The following is a 22,930-nucleotide window of genomic DNA, read 5'->3' as shown; positions in this document are numbered from 1 at the left end:
TGTCCTAGCTAGGTTGGGAATTCTGACTCTCATCCTCAGTATAGTAATCCCTGTTGTAATAGTTGGTAGACTGAACATTTTGCTGATCAAAATAATTCGTGGAGTTTCCAGGGGGCATGGAACGTTGGTTATTAGGCGGCGTACCTCGTCCTCTACCTCTTGGTGCTGACTGATAACCACGCTGGCCTCGTGACGCGGGAATACCGCTCGTGCGCTGTAACAAAACCGGGCAATTATACTTTAAATGGCCTGCTTCTTTACAGTAAGCGCAGTGATTTTGGCCCAGTGGGGGTCGGGGAACGAAAGGCCCAGACCTCTGCAACTGTCTCTGGAATTGTGGAGACGGCTGATATTCACGTTGGGCAGGGCGAGGAGGATAAGCTTGTTGCAAAAGAACTTTTGTTTTCAACTCTTTGGTCTTTTTATCAAGTTTCTCCCTTTCCTCTTTATCCCTATTTTCATAATACTGGGCAGTAGCCAATATCTGGGCCGAAGAGGAGACCGCCCACGCACTTTCGGAATTCTTCAACTTATTAGATATTTCCGGAACCAAATTTGACGCAAATTTGTCTACAAACAACCGTTGGCCACCTTCAGTGCTCATATCCTGACCACTATGATCGATGAACGTCTCCTCGAAACGAGTGAAGAAATCAGAGACGTTTTCATCCGCTTTCTGCTTACAAGCTGCTAACTTATCCCAATTAACTTGCAGAGGGGGCATCATAGTTTTCAGTAAGGCAATGATCCTAGCTGGGAGTTCTGTAATTAGAGCCTCAGGTTTGTCACCACCCACTTGGAGTCTGTCCGCGGCGAGTATGGCAGCCTAATCATTCCCCAGTTCCCCCACATGGTCCTCCTTCCGAATCCTAGCCCATAACGGTTGTGGGACCACATTACCCATTAGCATGTCTATATCGGCCAAATTCATAATACATGCATTGACAGTTTGGGACAACTCTTTGTAATACCCAGCAGGATTTTTACGGGGGTCCGGTAACGACTGCTTAAGGGCCAATACCTCAGATTGTTTCCAAGGAACGTGTACCCACACACGTTGAAAGTGAGCAGGTATAAGAGGATTAGCACCCTGAGCTGCAACCTCCTCTCTCCACACTGGGGGAACCTCTCTCATGGGATAGTGTTTTAATTTTCGCCTGACGGGGGAATCGCGTTTGGCAAGGACCGGCAGGCAAGCATCATTCTAAAAGTGACAAGCGTTCCTACCGCGTCCTCAACCTCTGCGCCCACAATCAGCCCTTTATCAAACTCGGCCTGTACATCGAGCAGGCCCTGAGGGGCTCGTCCCAATCCCATATCCTCCCACTCTTGACTTAAAATGTTACACATAGTATCAAAAACATATCTCTGCGTTGGTGCCTCCCACTGCTGAAAGGTGACCATAATATCTTGCACACTATACTGGGGGCCATTCGTGATCCACCTTCGGGCTTGAAGATCTAGCACTTCCTGTTCCTCCGGACCTGGGAGCTGACTACGAGTTTGTCTACGAGGAGGAACAGGGGTCATTTGAAATGTCCCAAAGAGAGGGGACAAAAGGCCAGAAACGGTATTGATCATTCGCCTCCGAGCGGAGGGAGAATTCGTCATTAGGACAGGAGACAGAATATTAGGCGCGGCAGAAGAGGGAGTAACATTTATGAAGGGAGTCGAAGGTAAGGGAGAGCTCGGTAATACCGGAGAAAGCTGTGGTGGGGGTGCAGGAACCGATTGAGGAGCGACAGGTGGGACAACAGGCGGAACAGGCGGGGCAGGTGCTAATAATAAAGGTGCATTCGCTCCGGGGGCAGGCGGTAATCCAAAAGGTACATTAGCTCCCTGCGCATAGGGCGGGGGTAATTTCAACAGATGGGACATTAAAGAATCCTTCTCAGGGTCCACATTTTTCTCCGTAGGGGAAGTTGGCAACACTGGATATCATTTATCTACCGCCATACGATGTTGCCTATCTGAGACCTCAATCGCATGATCGGTTTCATTATTTTTAAACTGTCGCGCAGCTTGTAAAATAGACATATCCCTCCTATCTCTTTTAGCTTGTTTTATTTCTTTCTGTTTGGCCTCCTTACGCCATAAGCGAAAAGAGTCAAACATAGCCGGCCAGGCTTTTCGCTTAAACAAAGTGTTCTTCAAATTATCTAAAATATTGAGCTCAAAACTGCCGTTCTGTGGCCATCGTAAAACACCATCTTTCCTAGTATAGCGAACCCATGCCTCATTAAAAGCTATGGGGCCAATACCATGTTTAGAATATACTTCATAAGTGGGAGTTCCGGCCGGAGGAATTGGACAAGAGTCCTCCAGTCGGGAAGCCCTATCGCGATTACAACAAAACCATCTTCCAAACTTACTGAAACCAGGCATCGCTACCACAATAGTTTGTTAATTAGTCACTTTATAGTACAAGAACTGCACTCACCCCTCGGTTTCGGCTTTTGCAAAAGTCGAACAAAGACAAAACAAAGACAAAGGAGTGGCCACTATACTTAACTTAACCAGATGTTTTCGTACGCCAACAGAGGTCCGTCTGATGTCTTGCGATACCAATTACCAAGGGAGCCAAAGCGTGGCCGCAGTCAGGGCAGCAGGTCTTTGCAGCCGTTGGAAGGGAGAAGCCACACGGTAAAAAACCTTCGGTCCACTTACGACATGCAGGGGTCGATCACGTGGTGCGGGTCCTCCGGAATTTCCCTGCGAGGCTCCTCACGATCCTCGGGCTGGACCCACGACCTCTGAAGCGGCCTCACAGAGGGCACCAATTGAAGAACCGGGCTCATTAAGCCTGGCGGCGCAGGGTACGCCTGAAATCTTCTGAGTTTGCCTTCCAAATTACAGAGACACGGAACACTCTGTTTGGCATAGGAACTTCAATTTATTATCTGCAGCTAGGTACAGTTGTCCTAGAAGTACATCAGTGGTAGGTTCTCAGGAGACTGCCACTTCAATCCGTGGCTCACAGTCTTTAGTAGAGCTTGAATCCCCTAAAGCAACAACCCCCTCAATGTGCAATAAAAATACAAATCATCCACCAGGAAACATTCTTTGTACAAGATACAGGAAAATGGGTAATAGAAATTCCTTCCCTAAGGTCGTGTTCTCTACCTGGCCCTATAGGTCAGGTGGCATAGCCATTCCTTGGTTAAATTAATTTACGACAGGACGTGTTTGCGTGTTGAAGACGGTGATTCGTAAAACAACTGGAGAGGCCGAGAACGGTCACCAAGGGTCAATAGATGGTTATCTCGGGGATTAGTTGCTTCGAGCCGGGTCTCAGAATGGACTTAGCTCAGGGAAACAGGAAAGGTCGTGTAATATGTGCAACAGTATAGAATGTGAAAGAAACGCTACGAAGGTTGAAGGTGCCTGAGTGAGGGCAACAGCGTAATGGTGTTACTAGGAAAGATGGGGCCGTATTTGAATTTCCTCACAGCCGAGAGGTCCAGGAGGATAAGGGCTGCAGTTTCGCCCAGGTCGAGGAGGGAGCGTATGTCGCCGGTGGCGGCAAGTAGGTAGGAATTGCTGCTGGGGTTGCTTCGGAATCCGGATTGGTAGATGTCCAGGACTTTGTTCGCTAGCTGGGTATTGACGGCCTTTTCGATGACCTTGACTGCGAAGGGAAGCAGAGAGATGGGCCTGAAGTTCTTGAGGTCCTTCGGGTCCGTGGAGGGTTTCTTCAGGAGGGGGTTGAGTTCAGCATGTTTCCAATTGTCTGGGAAGGTGGCGGGCTCGAAGGAGCAGTTGATCGTCCGACGTAGATCGGGTGCAATGCAGGGTTGGCTCTGTTGAAGATGTGGTGTTGTTAGGGGTCTGGTGGTGCCCCGGATTTGATGCTTTTCATAGTCTTCAAGGTGTTTCTGTTGTGAGCAGGATCCGAAGTTGTAGAAGTTGTCGTAGATCATCCTAATTTTGTGGTGAAAGAAAGTGCTGAGTCTGTTTCAGAGGTCTTGGGAGGGTTCAGACGTCTGTTATTTCGCTGCAGGGTTTGGCGAATTCCTTGATGAAAAAGAGCTCTTTGGTGTTGTGTGCGCTGGAGAGGATTCTGTCTTGGAGGGATTTCTTCCTTGTGGATTTGATGAGTTGGTGGTGTGCGGTGGTGGCTGCTTTGTTAGCAGCGCGTGTTTCCGTGGTTTTGTTGTTCGTTCATGTATTTTCAAGGCGTCTTGATGTGTCTTCAGTGGCTTTCTTGAGGGGGGCGAGTGTGTCGGCGAAGTTCGTGATCCAGAGGTGGCGGTTGTGTGCTGCAGTGTTTGCGTCAGATGTAGTCAGTGGTGGGATGCTGATGAGGGCGATGGAGCCACCCCTCAACATCAAGCGATCAGAGGATACTTATACTTCCTCATTTCGAAGGATGACTTCTTCGGGGCTATTCTTGATCTCCCCTCAAACACCAAGTCATAACGGAACATTTCAAGAGGTCATCCCTCTGTTCCAACAGAGGGATTTCATGACTGCGCTCGCTCAAAGATGCCTACTTTCATTTTCATATTCACCCTTCCACCGGCAGTACCTTTGTGTTCTGGTAAGTGGACACCACTACCAATTCAACGTAATTCCCTTAGGCCACCACAGTACCAAGAGAGTTCACAAAATGTCTGCAACTCTTGTGGGAGGGAATCCACATCTTCCCATACCTCAACGATTGGCTGATCAAGTACAGTAGTATTGTCTTGCACATACACAAGTGGCACTGCCCTTGCTTCAGGCATCGGCATTAATGCTACCAAATATCACCTTTAACCCCTTCAGATACAGCCCTTCTTCAGCTCCATCTGAAATACTGTCACTTGAACGCATGCGCCAACTATCAACGGGTCTTGGCCTTTAAGCACCTGCTTCCAAAGCCTCAGATTGGAGTGCACACAGTTGTGCATCTTTTTTGAGAATTCGGGCATTTTGCATTGCAATCAGTTCCCCAAGCAAGGTTGCATATACTGCCCCTGCAAGAGTGTTTGGCAGTCCAATGGTCATAAGGTCAAGTTCAGTGGGAAGATCTAGTGTTGATTCAGGCCAATGCGCACTGCTGTCTGTAGTGGTGGGCAACCGCCAACCTGGTGCAAGGCAGGTCTCTGGCAGACCCAGCTCTGCATGTGACCGCTATCAAAGAGGCCTCTCTCAATGCTTGGGGCATGTCTTTTATTGCAGTGCACAATTGAAGGACAGTGGCAGTCTCAATATCGGGACTACTACATCTATTTCTTAGAACTGCTAGCCATCCATCTGGCTCAAAGCCTTTCTCCAACTCGTTCACATAGAGATAGTCCTGATCAGAATGGACATGACGGTCTTGTATTGCATCCAGAAAGGGATCCATGCTCCTTTCAGCTGTCTTACCTAGCTCACAGCATCTGGCATTGGGCGCTCCCCTACAACATTCATCTTCTGGCGGAGCATCTACCAGGGATAGCCAACAAATTTGCTGACCTGCGCTGCAGGATGCCTCTACACCATGAGTGGGAAGTGTACTCCCAGGTGCTCCACAGATACTTTCAGCATTTGGACACTCCACAAATAGACTAACTCACAACCCCAGAAAATGCTAAATGCCCTAAATTTCTCGCCAGATACCCACACCCCCAGTCCATGGGCAACACACTTAAGATGAACTAGTCGATCTATTTGCATACACTTTTCCACCTCTACCACTGATTCCATTTGTGGTCAGGAATCTCAGGAAAACATCATAATCTCAAATCTTAATGGCTCCAACCTGAGACAGACGGACCTGGCTTCTCATTCTTCAGGCGATATGTCAACACCCACAAGAGGCTTCCCTTCAGGCCTGACCTTTTCACACAGACACGGTCAGGCATACGTATTGAGAGGAGCTCAGACTTGCAAACTTAGATCCAAAAATTTAGAAACCTCAGCCTTCCCCAAGAATGTATGTCCTTCCTGAAGGAGGCTAGTCAGCCTACAGTGCTTGCCTCCTATGCAGCTAAATGAAATGGGTTGTCCATTACTGCATTTCATACAAATCTGATCTTTTAAATCCTACAGTGCTGGAAATTGTCACCTACCTTATGCACCTGCAGAAGACGGGCTTGGCCTAAATATCTATTCACCTCCACTTTACTGCAATGCAGCACCATCAAAACATATTGCTGTTCAAGGTACCAGAGATTAAGGCATTTATGTAGGGTCTAGAATGGGTTTTATCTCCCGGAGTATGTACAAATCTGGAATCTCACCGTAGTCCTTACCAGACATGGAGCCGCCATCTGGGGCTATACTCTCCTATCCTCTGCAATTCTATTCCTGAAGGTAGCCTTCCTGATGGCTATCAGCGTGCTTAGGCACATTAGCGCTCTACCAGCATTCACTATTCAGGAGCCTTTCATATGGGTCAAAGGGATAGGGTGGTTCTTCGAACCAATTCTAAGTTCCTCTCTAAGGTAGTGTCACCCTTCCATCTTAACTAAACCATAGAACTTACATTTTCTTCCTGCAGCCTGATTCTGTGGCAGAAAGAATAAATCATTCCACAAGTCCGACCAGCTCTTTGTCTCCTTTGCTAAACCCCACAAGAAGCAGCCTATCTCAAATGCTGGTATAGCCAGGTGGATTGTCAAATGCATTCAAACGTGTTACCTCAAGGTGCAGAGAGTCTTCCATGCCCCTCCTAGGGCGCATTCTGCCTGCCAGAAGGGGGGTACTAATATCCTTATGCAGCATCTAATGATCCAATGTTTGCAAACCAGCCACCTGGTCAATCCTGCACACTTTCACTAAGCATTATTGTGTCAACTTCTTGGCAAGTCAGCAAACTTTAGTTGGTCAAGCAGTGCTAAGGACATTTTATTCAACTTTCAGTCGGTGCCCACATGCAATGTACACTAGAGGAATCCCACCACATCTTGGGAAATCTTTTAACAAAAACAACCTGCACATTTTTAAGCCCCAAACTACATGGCAGTAGTTTGCTAGCCATGTAAATCTACAGTACTACATGCTAAAAATAGATGCCTACGGGGTGAGTAGCATCTTCCGTCTTCATGTCGGCCTGTGTGTGTTACATGGCCTGGTGCTTAGGTGGATTTCCTCAGTTTTATGATTTCATTGACCATCATGGTGAAAAATTCCATTTAAAAGTAACTTTTTCTTTTAATTCGATCATTATACAATTCTAATTTACATATAACTAAAGTTGCCCATTTTGCGTTTTGTTGTGCATTAACGTGCTTTGAATATTTTTAGTTGGCGCGCTCGGAATCCCAGGCCGCGACTCGGGGCCTGATCTAGATCTTGGCGGCCGGGTTACTCCGTCACAACGGGGGCGGATATCCCATCCGCCGACATATAAATCCCGTGTAATCCTATGGGATTTATATTTTGGCGTACAGGATATCCGCCCCCGTTGTGACGGAGTAACCCGTCCGCCGAGACCTAAACCGAACCCAAAGTATTTGAAGCATGGAAGTCTTACAAATGAGCCGGTGCTTTTGTGTCTCAGATTGCCTCGCGTCAGTGCACTGGCATTGGTTTTATACTTGTCCTTTAAATAAAATTCACCACTTTCTTTCTGGATAATTCTAACTGCAGATTCCTTGTCTTTAGACTATTCCCCAAGGGCCAGAATGAATCCGAAACTGTTCATACCAGTGCTTCAGCATGCTGCTGGGGGGCGTGTGCGGCTCTGTGTTGGCTTCATTCCGTTTCTCATTCATTCATTGATCGAAATGGAGTGGGCAAGGGAACTATGTCCCCAACTAAAACTCGAGATTTCAAACAATGCCTTGGCTATCAAACAGATGTCAGTAATGGTGTGCCCTTGCACATTTGAAGGCGATCAGGGGCTGTGAAGAAAGACGGTGCTTCACCTAACAGGAAGAAGTCACGGACCTCATAAGTCTGACTACAAGTTGAGGGTGTGGCTCCGCCTTTAAGGCTGATCGTTAGATAGGTTATCTTTGTAGATGAAGTCGTCCTATAAGTCAAAGTCCAGATCAGAGAGTGAACATTAGGCAAAGTGGAACTCAATCCCATCCCACCACTATGTCTTGGGGGTATCAAGTGTCACTTTGACGCGCTCCCAATCGAGGGGCTCATTCCACAATTGATCCTGATGCGTCCAGAGTTCCCTGTGCCATCGACAATGCTGTATCAGAACTTTTAGGCCATTCTGTGTATTTTTGGCACTCTACTGGCTCCTTCCGGTCTGCCTTTGGGACCCAAGTACCCATAGGGGCCTGTAGTTGGGTTTCCTATCTCACTTTTCAGCAGTGACACCGGAGGGACCTTTGTGTGAGCTGCCTGTGCTGTTTAAAAACTGTTTTATCTAGAAATTGCCTTTGTTCCAAAACCTGCTTTTTAGTTTCACTTGCGCCGACTACCACTGCCATCAACACTTGAGGCTGGTAAACTTTCAATGCTGCCCACTTTGACAGCCGCTTGTAAACTACGGTACTGGCACTGTATTTAGCTTGTTGTTAATCACCTTTCGTTCTGCTGTCCTTCCCTTGGTCCGCCGTGGCTGACGTGCCGATTGAGCGGAGGGCGGGACCTGACTACACCAGCTGCACTTGATTCTGCCCTCACTTCTGGGTCGGAAGTCGACGGTCAGCATTCTAGTGTGCAGACTCAGCGCCTATATCTGCCCATGCTGCAGTGGACTCGGGCGCACACAGCCGGCGCGCCAAAGGCAAGCCCGTCTGCGCCCGTCCGCGCCTGTTCGTCGCCAGGCGCCAGACATGCTGGCAATCTCGACAAAATGGGGTACACCTATGCCCGGAATGAGTTGCTAGCAATCAGGATGCAGGTTGGCAGGTGCAAGCAATCTGGCCTGGGTGGCTTAGAGGGGGGTTTCGGCTGCAAATGCTGCGGCTTCATGTCTGTCATCTCAGCAACACCTCGCAGCCGCCACCTCCCACCCCAGTACAAACACTACAATTTTTCACCTAAACTGCAGCTCCCTAGCCAAACACTTTGCCGACGTCCATGATCTTCTGGAAGCAGAGTCCCCCGACGTCCTGTTCCTCACGGAGACCTGGCTCTCGGAGGACATGGTCGCTGAGCTAGGGCTAGCACTCCCAGAGGGCTATAACATCTACACCCTCAATAGGGAAACGAGAGGCTACCTCTGCTCCTTCATAAAGCAGCCTGTCGCTGGCTGCGAATGTGCTAGTTTTTAAATCACCCTTAATCCTAACTACACTATGACAGGCTTACTAGTTTATAGACCCCCGGGTCCAGCAAAAGTCTTTAGTTTATCGACCCCCGGGTCAAGCAAAAGTCTATAGGGAAGCTCTAATCGAGACAGTCAGCGCCCTGGTGGTTAATGCCTCGAATTTTGCAGTCACAGGAGATTTTAACTTGCACTTGGATAATCACTCTGACGCCGATGTGGCTAATTTTGTGGCTGATCTCGCGGCTTGTCAGCTCGATCAACGGATCTCAGGACCAACGCATTCGGCTGGTCACCTGTTGGACCCATACTTCACAAATATACCTTCCGTTACTGTCCTACCCCCTGTCCTGATGGGATGGTCCGATCACTATCTGGTCCCCATGTCCATTCAGGGCATCGCACCAGCGCGTAATTTAGACAAAACGCTCTCCCTCAAACGCCCTTGGCATAAACTGAACTGGGACCAATTCCTAGCCCACCTCTCCGCCACCACCCCAGTTCTGCCGGCTGACCCTAATGAGGCTAACTCGGCCTTTACCGATTGGACTAACCAGCCGTTGGACAGCCTGATTCCAGCTAAGTTGTCCATGAATCGCAAATCAAAATCCAACCCATGGTACAACACTAAATTAGCTGAACTGCACAAAATCTGTAAAAGGCTAGAGAGAATCTGGAGAAGGGATTTTGACCCGGCCTCCAAGGATTGCTACCAGGCAGCCGTAAGAAGTTATCACAGGACCATCCAAGTCGAGCGTGCAGCATTCTATGCTCAGCAAATCAGCGAGAGTACCAACCCGGCGAAGAGTATCTTTTCGATAGTCTCCTGCCTTAAAACTCAGAAAGGCGCCGCAGGTCCACTGATCACCTCTGATCAGCAGTGTGAAGAGCTCGCCACCTTCTTTGTTAGGAAGGTAGAAGACATTTATAAGTGCTTCCCTACGGACCATGCCGGCCCTCTTGAGGTATCTTGCAACCACACCAACGTCACATTAGAGGCTTTTCCACCAATCCCTCCGGATCAATTACTTGCTCTATGCTCCAAAATCAAGTCAGGCTCTCCGGCCGATCCACTGAAACCTGACCAATTTCGGAAAATTCTATCTACTGTCTTACTTCCCTTAGGACAGGTGATCAAGGGGTCTCTCAATACAGCGGTCGTGCCTATAGCTTAGAAACAGGCCAGGGTGATACCGCTGCTTAAAAAACCCTCCTTATACCCTAAAAACCCAGAAAACTTTTGGCTGATCATCCTTCTACCTTGGGCCGCAAAGATCACGGAGGCTTACATCAACTCCCTCCTCACGGACTACCTGAACTCCAACAACAGATTAGACCCTTCCCAAAATGGCTTTCACCCTGGCCACAGCACAGAGTCGGCGCTCCTGGCTGTGACGGAACATCTTTGGACAGCTTTGGATGCAGGGCAGACGTCGGCACTGATCCTTCTGGATCTCAATGCCACGTTTGATACAGTGTCCCACGCCATTCTGTTGCGACGCCTGGAGGAGGCTGGAATTGTAGGCTCAGCCCTGAAGTGGCTCGCCTCGTTCCTTGCTGATAGGATGTTTCAGATGATAGCCCCCCCCTCAACCACTGGCATCTTTCCCGTCAAGCAAGGGGTGCCCTCTGCTTTTCAACCTATACGTACAACCTCTGGCTGTAGTAGCCAAGAGCAGAGGGCTGACCATGGTCTCCTACGCCGACGACACACAGCTGGTGGTGGCTCTCTTGAGCGACTCTAAGCAGGACGCTCTTAAGTTTCAGAGTGATCTTGCGGCAGTCGCCGAGTGGATGACCGCCAACTGTCTCCAACGAAATGCCAACAAGTCGGGGTGTTGTTGGTGGGGAAAGACCATGGTCAAGGGAGTGAGCTCTGGTGGCCCAAGAGCCTAGGCACTGCCCCCTCCCCCAAGCAGGCAGTGAAAAACTTAGGCCGGGGTTTGATAGATTCATCCCTCAGCTTCCAGACCCAAACTAAAAAGGTGGCTGGAATCTGTTTTGGGCTGTTGCGAGGTCTCAATGCCATCCAGGGCTTCTTTGATGCCCCTACCAGGCAGATCATCATTCAGGACTTGATTATGTCTAGACTTGATTACGCCAGTTCACAGTATCTGGGAGTTAACAAGACAGAAATACATAGGCTACAGAGGGTACAGAATGCGGCCGCAAGATCTCTCCTCGGTTTGCGCAGAGCCTGCTCTATGACAAACGCCATTCGCCGCCTCCACTGGCTGCCTGTGGCCAGGCAGATTGAGTTCAAGGCTCTCTGTCTAACCTTCAAAGCCCTGAAATCTGCCTCTCTTGGTATTTTGGCCAAACTGCTTTTACCTTATGTTACTCCCCCGCCAGCTCCGTTCCATGGGACAACACGTGGTGTTGGTTCCCCGGGGTAGGAGGGTTCGCGCCGGAGGTCGCTCTTTCCGGAACAGAGTGGCCATCCTTTGGAACACGCTGCCTGCCCACATTCGTGGGCTTAGCAATTACCTAGAATTCAGGAAAGCCATCTTTCCCACTCCGTAGGCCTTCCCTGGGCCCTCTCCCTGACCCCTGATCTTGTCCACCTCACTGCTGTCAGCGCCGGGACGCCTCTTTGCTGGAGCAGCTGTCGCACTTTACAAGTCCATTAACATAACATCCATCCAATGCGTCATTTGAGCCCCTAGAACCTGTCTCTGGTTGTGCACTAATTTCAGTGTTGACTTGCATTTCGGTTCCTAGATTTGTCAGCTCCTCGTTCTTCTACGCCGGTCCAGCCAGCAATAGAGGATCTGATGCAAACTCTGATGTCTGACCCTTAGTCGAATCAGCTTCAACCTTGACCACAGTTGCGCTCAGACTCCAGTGCAGTGCACTCGGTTTCCATACAGGCCGATTCAAACAATATACCACCGCTTTAGCAGATCTGTCCTCCGATGCTCCAATGGTTCTGATTCTGACCAGAGTTTACCTCCAACTAGTGATGAATGGGCAGATGATGGGACTGATCAACCCCCACATCATGATGACAGGTTATACATGGACCTGCAGGAGGCCAATGAACTTGATACTTCCCCTGATACAAGGTTGATTTTTATTTTTTCCCCACATCGGGCCGCCATCAGAAGAGTTCTTCATTTGCTGAGGTATTTTAACATGCTGCAAGTACCTTCACCTGCCTTCTGTGGAAGTGGAGGCAAATGTCCTTACGAAGGCCTGCAACCTGGGCCTGCCTCCTCTAAGCCCTTATTCACATTCAGCAAAGCCCTACCTGACATTCTGGGCACTTGGTCTGAGCTTTGCTCTTTCCTACCAGTAAATGGGCCGGTGGCCAGACACCACAGACTGGTGCTTACGACCCTTTTAAAACAAGCACTTGCAATGCAATAGGTCTTGCATTTACGCGAGTTAAAACTATAGGCATTGTAAATGACAATGCCTTTTATTTATGTTTAAAAAAAAAAAAAGGCATTGTTATTTGCAACGTCAATAGCTCAAACCTGTGTAAATGCGAGACCTATTGCATTGCAAATGCTTGTTAGATTAGTGAGTAGAAACGCTCCATTTCGGCCCGTGCGGCAAATTAATTCAATAAACAAGCGCGACCGCTAAAGTGAAAGTGGACCACACTGCAAACCCAAAAGAAATAGTGCTTACCGACTTATGAAGGCGACTGTGTAACGCCACAAGTGCTGATGGGAAGCATTGCAATTATCCATAGCTGCCAAGGTTTCTGATTGCTTATGTGTGACATTTTCATAATTTCAAAATATGAGTGACACTTTTTCGCAAGCAAAATCAAGCACTAAATACCAGCTAAACATATAAATATCAGAAATTACACCCACCTGACCAACAAGAAACTCTAGGAAGATCTTAAAACTGTAAAAACACCAGAAATGGAAGGGCTGTTAGTGTTGTCAGTGAACTGTCAAATGTGTGACACTTGGGGTGACATTTTCTATGGAGTAAAACGAAGCAATGAAGTGCATGGAAAGAGATAAATATAAAATATCAGACACTTTTGATCAACGAGAATCCCTGAAATACCTTGAAACTGCTTCAAAACCCCTGAAATAGAAGATTAAGATACTGATAGGAAATGATTTGTCTGCATAGAAGATATGAAAGTAAAAAAATTATCATAAAACCTTTCACATCCCCATGCCATTGCCCTTTATAGCGGCCTCATACAGGTACGCACGTGCTGCAGAGAGCAAATGAACACAGGGCAGATATGTTAATCTTGCATGTAGAAATATAAGCGAAATCACCTAAAGCTGGTAAACATTTGCAACCTTTAACTCAACATAATACAAAGAACAAATGCAAATAGAAAGCACTTTAAACATGTTCTAACTCTGATCTATTACTTACTTAGAGGAACCAAACGCAGAAATGCAACGTTACAAAGGGTTGATTTTGTTTCCAGTTCTATTTAGTATTCTGTCCAGGCATTAGCAGGGTTGATACAAAAAAGAAACTTCTCTTGGGAATGTCTGTGAAAACCCTTTTCAGAGTGCTTGACTCACCTGGCTACTGCTGTCCCTTCCACCACTGCCTGGGAGTGGGTCTGAAGGCTGAATGCTTCGCCAGCTAACTTTTTGTTCACATTGTTGAGGTGCGACGTGTCTCGGTGATTGAGCTGCAGTTTAAAGCTGAGTCGGAGGGAACAGAGAGCACAGGCGGCGCTCCTCAAGATTGTCTTGCTCTAGTTGGCAGCAGTTTTTGATACAGGACCCCGAGCATGTTATTTTCAGACGGGCCCGCCTGAGCGCCAGGGATGCCTTCCTGGGGGCTGGCAGGATAACATAGTTAAAAACATCCTGCCAGTCATGAGCGCTGATGACCCTCTCAAGGTTTGAGGTTAGCACACAGTGTGCTGCCAATTAAGTGCCATTTGGACAAGAGGACGCCAGCCTCATACTCTCTCTCTCTCTGCTTCTGGCGGGCCGTGCCTACCTGAAAAAGAAAGTTTAATTTGCCCGTCGCCGTCACTCATTACTTGGCCATAATCCCAACACGGTGCAAGGGTGGTGCCAGTTGCCGGAAACATAGAAAGGCAAGGTGCCGCCTCCGGATTGATCAGTGCCAAATTAGTTATGGCCTGGATGTTGTCGATGCTTAGGGTGAGCCATCCGCACTAGTGTGGCACTCCATAGCTGCACATGGATGCGGCCCACAGGTTTTCAGGGGTTGTACGGGCACCTTCCATTTCTTTCTACCTGCCACAGCTTCCTCCCACATCAGAGCATCTCTGATGAGCTCCTATCCATCTTACTACAGGAACTGCAAGTTCTACTGTCCAAAGGTGCCATCAAGAGGGTTCTGTCCTCTGAAATTGGGACTGGTTGCTAATGCCTTCTATGTCCTCGTGCTGAAGAAGGATGGAGGTTTTTGTCCTATTTCACGTCTTTGCCCTTTGAATGCCTTCCGGTGGAAGATCAAATTCTGAATGCTCGTGTTGGCCCAGGATCTGTCTACACTGGATCCAGGCACTTGGAAGGTAACCTTGGATCTGCAAGAAGCATACTTTCATTTACATGTTCTGCAGTCCCTCAAACGTTACCTGTTGTTCAAGGTTGGTCAAGAGTATTTTGTAAGCCATTCTCCCCCTTGCCCTTACAAGCACCCCTCTGGTGTTCTTGAAAATGATGGCAGTGGTCGCTGCCCATCTAGGGAGTTTAGGGATACCAGTTTTACCTAACATTGACGTCTGGCTTTTGAATGCAGGCTTCCCACAGTCCATCATAGACCACCTCCAGACGACTTGACCTGCTGACATCGTTGGGCTTCTTGATCAACGTACAGAAGTTATACCTGATTTTTTTGCTCTGACAGTTCCCTTTATAGAATCTGACTTGGATACTGTGCATTTCACGGTCTTTTCTCTATTGCACTTATTCCAGGACATTTGGGGTATGATCCTTATGTTTCCGCCTTGGTTCTGGAGCTCTGTGAGAGCAGCTCTGAGGCTTCTTGTTATCCTTATGCATCCTGCTTGTCCATTTCACCAGGTGGCCTATGCAGGCTGTGCAGTGTGATCTGAAGTCTCAGTAGACCCACCATTAAGGATAATGGGGCGACCCAGTGTCCTCAGAACCCGGGTATTGATAATCTAGAAAACAATTGGTTCTGTTGGGCGATACAATTGCTCTGATACCTGTATTCAATACAAGAGAAAAGGTGTTTCACACTTCCCTTTTCACAGTAAATGAAAAAATGATTTCAGTTAAGAACATACCAAGAAAACACAGGTAGAGTTGATTTACTCTTATATTTTTCAAGAAGTATTGAATATTCAATGGCTGTCACAAATACAAGTAAATTGCGAAAATACAAAGGTGACTACTGTGAGAAGGTGACATGTGGTGACTGGTGAAGTGAACAGTACACTATATACAAAACACACATATGTGATATAAATTAAAAGAATTTTGAATTTTTGACCTGTCTCCTTATTTAACACATGTAATGCAAGACCCAAAACTGATTGATTTTTGGTCAAGAGAACTTTGTTAAATAAGGAGACAGAACAAAAATTGAAAATTCTTTTAATTGAGGAATCTGTGTTTAGGAGTATCCGTCAGAAGAACAAGTTACCTTTGAGAATGCTCTTTCTGTTGCATACTGTAGCTAACCACTGATTCCTCACTGCCCTCCTACTGTCTGTTTTGTGGAGTGGTCTCTTTTTACCATCTAATATGGTCCCAAATTGGACATCCGCACCCTAGTATCTCCAATTGTTTTGTACTCCACGTCCAAGCACACTGAAAGGGTCAAGCAAGAAACTAACGTAGGTGCACAGGGGTTGTGCTCATGTGTAGTGCAGAGCCGCACAGCGACACATAGCGGTGCGCTAGAGTTCTACTGTGAAGATCCAGTCCAGCGACCTAGGGAGTTTCCACCTGAAACACCTTTACTTGAGGTAAGTAACTTATTCTTTTGGGATTTGGCCCCGGAGAAAGTTTCCGATTTATTGAGCTGCCAGACTTTTTTGTGTTTGTGCCATGTTCCTGTAGCATGTGTCCATTTGCTGTGCTTTGTATGAAATAATGTATTTGTGAACCCTACAAAGGCAGGCCTCTCAACTGATTTGAAGATCTTTTAGGTTCACTCACTACTGCATTTTTTTAGCTGCAGATTTGAGATTTTATTGGTTTATTTTCCTGCAGCGTTCTGCCTACATTTTCTGAAACTGGTAATAAGAGGAAGTCAATGTTCATGCTTGAATGCAGACATTTTTGAAAGACTGAATCGTGTGTGGGCTCTGAAGTCTGGTGAGATAATGGCCGACGCCTGAATTCTCTGACAATACAGTGGTCCCTGTAATCTTTAAGGGCCCTTAGATGGCGCCCGGTGTGTGGAGCTCTAGCGTGGTTGTGCACTACTTCTGCTGGTGGATGGTTTCTGTAATGTGCTAAATGCCATATTCAGTGCTTCAGTGACTTTACACCTGTGCCTGCTTCTTGTTCTCAGCTCGCAAGTAACAGTCCTTCCTGACCTGATCATCAGTCCAAGGGCCGAATTTAGAAAGACTCGTGGAGCCTCGCTGATCTTTATTTAGTGCACCTCTCTGGACTTATCTATTTGGAAAAGTTTTGTCCTGTATTTTACTCTCCATTAACTTTTTTTTATACGTGGCCTAAGTTGTGAACCCTCTCAATGTTCATTTTACTGTTCAGTGGATGCTAAGGAAGCTGTGACATACTCCACACATGAATGGTCAACATCACATTGGTAGCATTCTTGGAGCATATTGCAAGGTGTGAACTGGAGCATGTCTACTAGGGCAAGCTTCCTTGCGATACATAAAGAGAATGGTTTGTTAAATCTTATTATGTTTACTGTACCTGCTCTGAGGTCCTTGGAAATATGCATCTGAACAGTTTTTATTGTCCTTTTTTTACTGGAAGAAAAATATATTTAATTAATGTGTTAAGTGGTGAGTATTTTAGTATCGTTTTTTTTTTTGGCTTCATAAAGTCTATTAAAAGACGCTCTGAAATGACTCTCCTCGTGGCGCTTTTCTGTAAAACACAAGGCGCAGATATATGAAGCAAGAGGTTGGTAAATGAACTCTTACACAACGAGCACCATTTTGAAACTTAATAATGATGATAATAATCATCTTTATTGCTTAGTTAATAAAAACCATTGCAATCAGCTGCATCGAGCGACACATATAGAATGCTTCATTGATAAAAACCATCACAGTCCGCTGCATGGGAGGTTACACGTAAAAAGTGCCTAAAACAACCCTTTTTGTAAATAGAGACAGTTAAGAAAGTTTAAGTAATTACAGTGATTCCAAAAAACTACGAGGAGTATAAAAATTGCCATTTGGTGTGTGCAGTGAAGTGCAAAAGGAGTCGTGATGAAGTGCAAAATGTCGAATTTGGAGTCCATTCTCCTACAAGTTCCTAGGGCAGTGCTAGTTTCTGTAAAGTTGGCTTTGAGAAACATGGCCGGGCTAGCGTGCCAGTCAGAAGGTAGTGCTCCGGAAGAATGTGGGAACTAGTTGCAATCAGCTACATCAATTTTGTGACATAGTAACCAATCCACAGTAGCACACTGTTTGTGATTAAAAAAATTATAATAGCTTTTGTAGCTTGATTACTTAAAATCGTTGCCTCTGTAAAGTCCATGTGACAACAGAAGAAAACAGTTTCAAATGTGCAAACATGTTTAAAAAGGATATGGAGTATTATAATAAAATGGGCACTACCGGGTTGAACACTGCTTCCATAAAGTACATGTAAGGAGACAGTTTCAGATATACAAACATGCCTGAAAAGAATGTGGCACAGCCTGGTTGTCGGAAGTCATTGCTTAGTTTGTGGAGTAGCGTGTATCATTTTGTGAGCTTCCTTCAAAGCAAAATAGAAGATAGAAGAGACCAAAGTTTTGGCATTTATATGTTTTAACTTAGAGGTAATTATTCCTTGTTTGTTGCCAAAAGGCAATGAGAGTTAAGTACGGCATGAGATGTCTTCGTCCAATCACTCCCTACTAGAATTCAGCTTTTTTTCCGCTTTATCCAGAAATTTAACCAAGGTGACACGCTGGTTGGATGTTTTTTCCGTCAAAGCATGCTTTAACCGCCTGCCTGCATGTTCTTATTCCCATTTCCTTTAAGGCAGGTTGTAAGTGGGATCTGCGCTCCTTGTCAAGTTCCTTGCAGATACATATTAGACGAAGGATGTCCTCTTTTGAGACCCCGCATAGGCGACAGTTAGTTATCGTTTGAGGGCGTTTCCACGGGTGCAAATGCTATTGTGATGGAAGGATGTCCAGCCTTAGTCATAGGAACTTCTCCTTCATGATCCGTGAAACTTAATAATGTGAATTTCATATTTGGTTACCTAGCCAATACTTCCTCCTAAAAGGTTGGGTAAGCAGGAAGACTTCAGCACCGAAACATAGCAGACTTTTCTAGGCACTTCAAAGGAACTCTGTCCTGCCCATACTCCTGAGATGTCTTTCCTAGGATAGGAGATGACAACAGCGCCTGTGTAAATCAAAGAAGGCCTTTATACAGAAAGCACATGAAAATGCAGTCTCTGTGAACTGTTGAGCTTGTGTGAATGCATGACCCAAACCCTGCTCCCCTTTCCTAAGTAAATGTGTCTCCTTTTGATATATTTTTTCCAAGCACCAGCCATTTTATTTTAGGCTTATGGAGTTTAAGTTTCCCATGATCTTCCTTCGTCTAGGGACTCCAGTTGTATCCTCAGTGCAGAAATGTGGCTCTAGTAGGACACGTTTCTCTGCAGCCATTACTCTTAAGGAAGTCTTCACTGCAATCCCTTTGCCGTTCTGCCCCTCCTTTGGTTCCAACATCATTGAAATGCCTGCATGGTAGCCATGACCAGAAAAGGGTTCTTGAAAGTTATCACTTCAAGATCTTTGAAAAGGGACCAAGTGTGGGCTTCTTATTTTTGTTCACCACCTTTGTTCACAACCATCCCAGTTAAGTTCCTGTTTTTAGATGTAGCATAAGGCGGTATGACACTGTGCTTACTTCACGGGTGACTACCTACAGGCTGATCTATAAATTGTTTTTTTTTTTCATCTGCCATTGGGTTCAGACGTGTACCGACTAAGCTGCGAGACTCTAATTGTTTTCAACACCTACAATTGGGGGGAGGGTAGAAGTCTTTTTCGGCCATGCGGCACCCTTCAGAGACAGACGCCTGTCAATTGATTCCTAACCTCCAGGGACCCAGGCCCTCTTAGGGGGCCACATTCACCCTTGTCTTTGGCTTCTTCATGGAGAATACACATTGGTGATGGAACGGATGCCCTTCCTGTACTGTACCCAGTATCACGTGAAGTACCCGTGGTTTTGCAGCGTGAATCTTTTTTGAATTCACATACTGTGCAATATTCCGACATCTAGCGGTTGGGTCCGTAATTCTCTAAATTTTTGTAGTCCTTCTATTTTTGTTTTTTGTTGGTGGGTGTCGACGGACCCCCATTTGGTGTCCCTTGTGACGCTGTGAAGAGATACTGGAGGAGAATTCGAGAGAGAAGGAGATAAGTTCTTCGGTTTTTCGAGAATGCCCATGCAGGGGGCTCCCCGAGCGGTCTAATGGAGAAGGCCTTATTCCAGTTCTGCCCGAATTGCCACCATTAGGCCTGCAACCTCTTTCTGCCCGTAGACCATTGACGTGACGACTGCAACACCTGTTCCCTGGTAATGTCGAAGATGCTGAGGCTGAGCGACAGAGGCAAGCCCATCATACCATGCAGGGACAGCAGAGGATGCCATTCCCAAGAGTCCTGGGTCTCTCGAGCGACGAGGAGGAAAACGTAGCTGACGGTGCAAGGGGAAAACTTCGGATGCCGACTTGCGGATCGTCGACGCCCAGGCAGCCAAGAAGACAAAGAGACATGAGGTAAGAGAGTCATTGACCTCGAAGAAAAAGCCAGAGTCTAAAAGCTGACCCAAGGGTGTCAAAGGGAGCCTCGGCGTTGAAACACTCACTGACCGCAGGCACGCCCTGAGACAAGAAGCCCCTCAGATCCCTCAACGCAGGATTAAGATCTCAATAACATACCCAGTCTTTGAAAAATGAACGAGGAAAAGACGTTTCAACACCCAAAAGAGAAAGGTTGCAAGGAGAACAAGCTCGACGACCGAGATGTCTTTGAAGGACTCTTAAACGTTGAAGAGAAAGACCACAGAAAGCCTTGATACCGAAGAACGGGCGGCAGAAATCAAGAAGAGGAGGAATCTCTAAGCCAAATTGGTGCCCTTCTACAAAAGAAGGACTTTGACAAAAGCCTAAAGGGTTTTTGAATTCCACCAAAGATCTCGACACTGAAGGAACAGGGTGAAAAAAAAAGTTGACAACATCGCGCCTCCTTTAACACCAGATCCACAGGAAGAGGAAAAGGAACTCTTCCATGAAGAGGAAGAACAGCTGGCAGGATTGAACCACGGGTCTAAGAAATCTGAGTTCATAGAATTTCAGTGGCAAGACTTGGGGACAGAGTCCCCGGAGGAGGCCGTCACCTACTGATGACATTGGTGTCTATAACCAGGTGATTAAGAAGACTGCAGACAAATATGGGATGCAGCTGGAGGAAGAAAGCCCACAGACTTGTTTATTGCTGGAAACACTTCTACCCAAAGAAGCCAGGAGCAAATTCCTGCCAATGCTCCCTAATGTGCTAGACCAGGGAAGAGAAGCCTTCAACGATCCCGCCACTTCTAGAACAGCCGTTACTCCAGGGCAGAGGAAAAATAAAAGTAATCATCCAATGATCCAGCCTACATAAAGGTTATGGTGACGGCTGATTCGATTATCACCTCGACAGTAAGGAAGAGGGCCAATATCCCATCTACATCTGGCCTACCTCCAGACAAGGAGAGCAAGAGGATGAACCTCATGGTTCAAAAATTTGAGTGCAGTACGGCAAACTGGTAGCGCATCTCAAATTCATATGCCCTCCTAAGTTATCATGCTTACCAGCACTGGGAGGAGATGGCTGAACTAATGAAGCACCTGCTTGAACAATACAGGAAGAGAGGTGCTCACCTGGTGGACGAAGGCAAAAACATTGCCAACACATTCCTCACATCAGCATTGGACGTGGCAGACATATCCAGCCACCAAGTGGCAGAGGACAGCCACATGGGGCGGTCAACCCTCACCAACAAGTGACTTCACAGCAGTACACAACCTCTCACAAACAACATCATTGGGTCCTAAACAGAATAGAATGTGGATATTGCATAGAATTAGTCAAGAGCCCTCCAGCAAGGAGACCTAAGAAGGTGGTCCATTGTTAAGAAGAAACATCTTGCCTGCTCAAGGAGGTATAGTAATTGCTGGAGAAAAAATCAGCCCAGACATTGCAAAAAGCAGATCTCAATAAGGGAAATTACTCATATGCATATTTCCTAATTACAAAGGTAGACTGATCCCTACGGCCGTTTCTAGACCTCAGATTTATAAAAGTTTATAAAGACTCATGATTAAAAATGCCAACATTGCAGGAGGTAAAACAGCAATTGCAAAAAGGGGATTACATGGCAACTATAGACTTAAAAGACGCTTACTTGCACATCTCAATGAATCCAAAGCACACAAAAATACCCCAGGTTTGTTTCAATGGCATTTGGGGTAAAATCAGTGCCAAGAGTGTTTACAAAATGTCTCGCAGCTGCACACCTAAGAAGACAAGGCATACATGTCTATCATTACCTAGATGACTGGCTAGTAAGAGCAAACTCCCACCACAAATGCTGGAAACATATTCAACAAGCAATGAGAACGTATTTGCTTTGGGATGCTAAATAAACATGGAGAAGTCATCACCAACTCCAGAGCAAGAAAGAATGTGTTCGAGGCATATGAGCTGTAGATCATATGCTTTAGCATATATCGCCATCTGGTGTTGGGTCCGGATGTTTGCACTCTATTTTTGTTTGAAGAAGTCTTGATAGTGCACATGGGCATCGACTCCATCCCCAGATTGTTTTTTTCTGCCATCGGGTTCGGATGTGTATTGCTGTGCTCCGGTTCGGTACAGTTTTCGGACCCCTTCAACGCGCAATCCACTACCCTTGACGGTATTGTTATCGATCGCGATTCCTCTTTCGAAGCGCATCGTCTGACTTCTCAAAACTTTTCATTGGAATCCTCGAGGCAGGCCGTCTGGCCTACCCGTGCCGACCGCGTTAGCAGTCGATGGAATGGACTCCATTTAAACTATGTCCCGGGTGTCGTGCTAAATTTCCACGCACCAACTTGCACAAAGTTTGCAACCTTTGCTTGTCCCCGGAACACAACGAAAGAAGCTGCGACGCGTCTCTATCCTTCCGATCGAAAAAGACACTTCGTGATCGTCGGGCTCGGCGCCATGAAAAGCAGCACCACAGCGACTCCATTCAGGACCTCTTCTGAGAAGATTCCGGCATCCAACCTGCAGCTTCGGAGCCAGAGGAAGAAGAGCAGGTCTCCGTCTCCGAAGCCGTCTCCGACATGGAGGAAAAGGAAGACATCACTGCGGGATAGGGTACAGTGAGTACAAATCCCCTTGTACCCAATCAACAAAAGACAAAGGCTTCGGTCCCTCCTTCACCTTCAGGTTCAGGTCGGCACTGACAACACATTTCCGTTTCACCTGCTACGCCGAAAGGCTTGGAGACGAAACTCTCCAAGTCTAAAGACTCAGAGCAGAGACATTCCAACTCCACATACTCGGAGCCAAAACCATCCAAAAACAAGGACTCTGCGCCTAAATCTTCCAAGACCAAAGATTCAGAACCAAAATCTTCCAAAACCAAAGACTCTG

The 22,930-nt window shown here is 46.7% G+C and overlaps 2 protein-coding genes across 2 annotated transcripts in view; one reads left to right on the top strand and one right to left on the bottom strand.

Moving 5' to 3' along the window:
• LOC146772140 (uncharacterized) overlaps positions 1-13,834 on the bottom strand; it is a 306,827-nt gene extending 292,993 nt beyond the window's left edge. Inside the window, exon 1 of the mRNA XM_085638602.1 lies at positions 13,654-13,834. The gene's annotated coding sequence lies outside the window, so the exon portion shown is untranslated. The remainder of the gene's footprint in view (positions 1-13,653) is intronic.
• The window catches only part of LOC146772139 (cold-inducible RNA-binding protein B-like), a 56,274-nt gene extending 39,143 nt beyond the window's left edge, over positions 1-17,131 (top strand). Inside the window, exon 6 of the mRNA XM_085638596.1 lies at positions 16,601-17,131. The gene's annotated coding sequence lies outside the window, so the exon portion shown is untranslated. The remainder of the gene's footprint in view (positions 1-16,600) is intronic.
• Positions 17,132-22,930: the final 5,799 nt, after the last annotated feature.

The sequence above is a fragment of the Triturus cristatus genome, chromosome 12 (genome assembly GCF_964204655.1).
Source record: "Triturus cristatus chromosome 12, aTriCri1.1, whole genome shotgun sequence".
Taxonomy (NCBI): domain Eukaryota; kingdom Metazoa; phylum Chordata; class Amphibia; order Caudata; family Salamandridae; genus Triturus; species Triturus cristatus.
The sequence above is the reverse complement of the archived record's forward strand: the minus strand, read 5'-3'. Positions and strand labels throughout refer to the sequence as shown.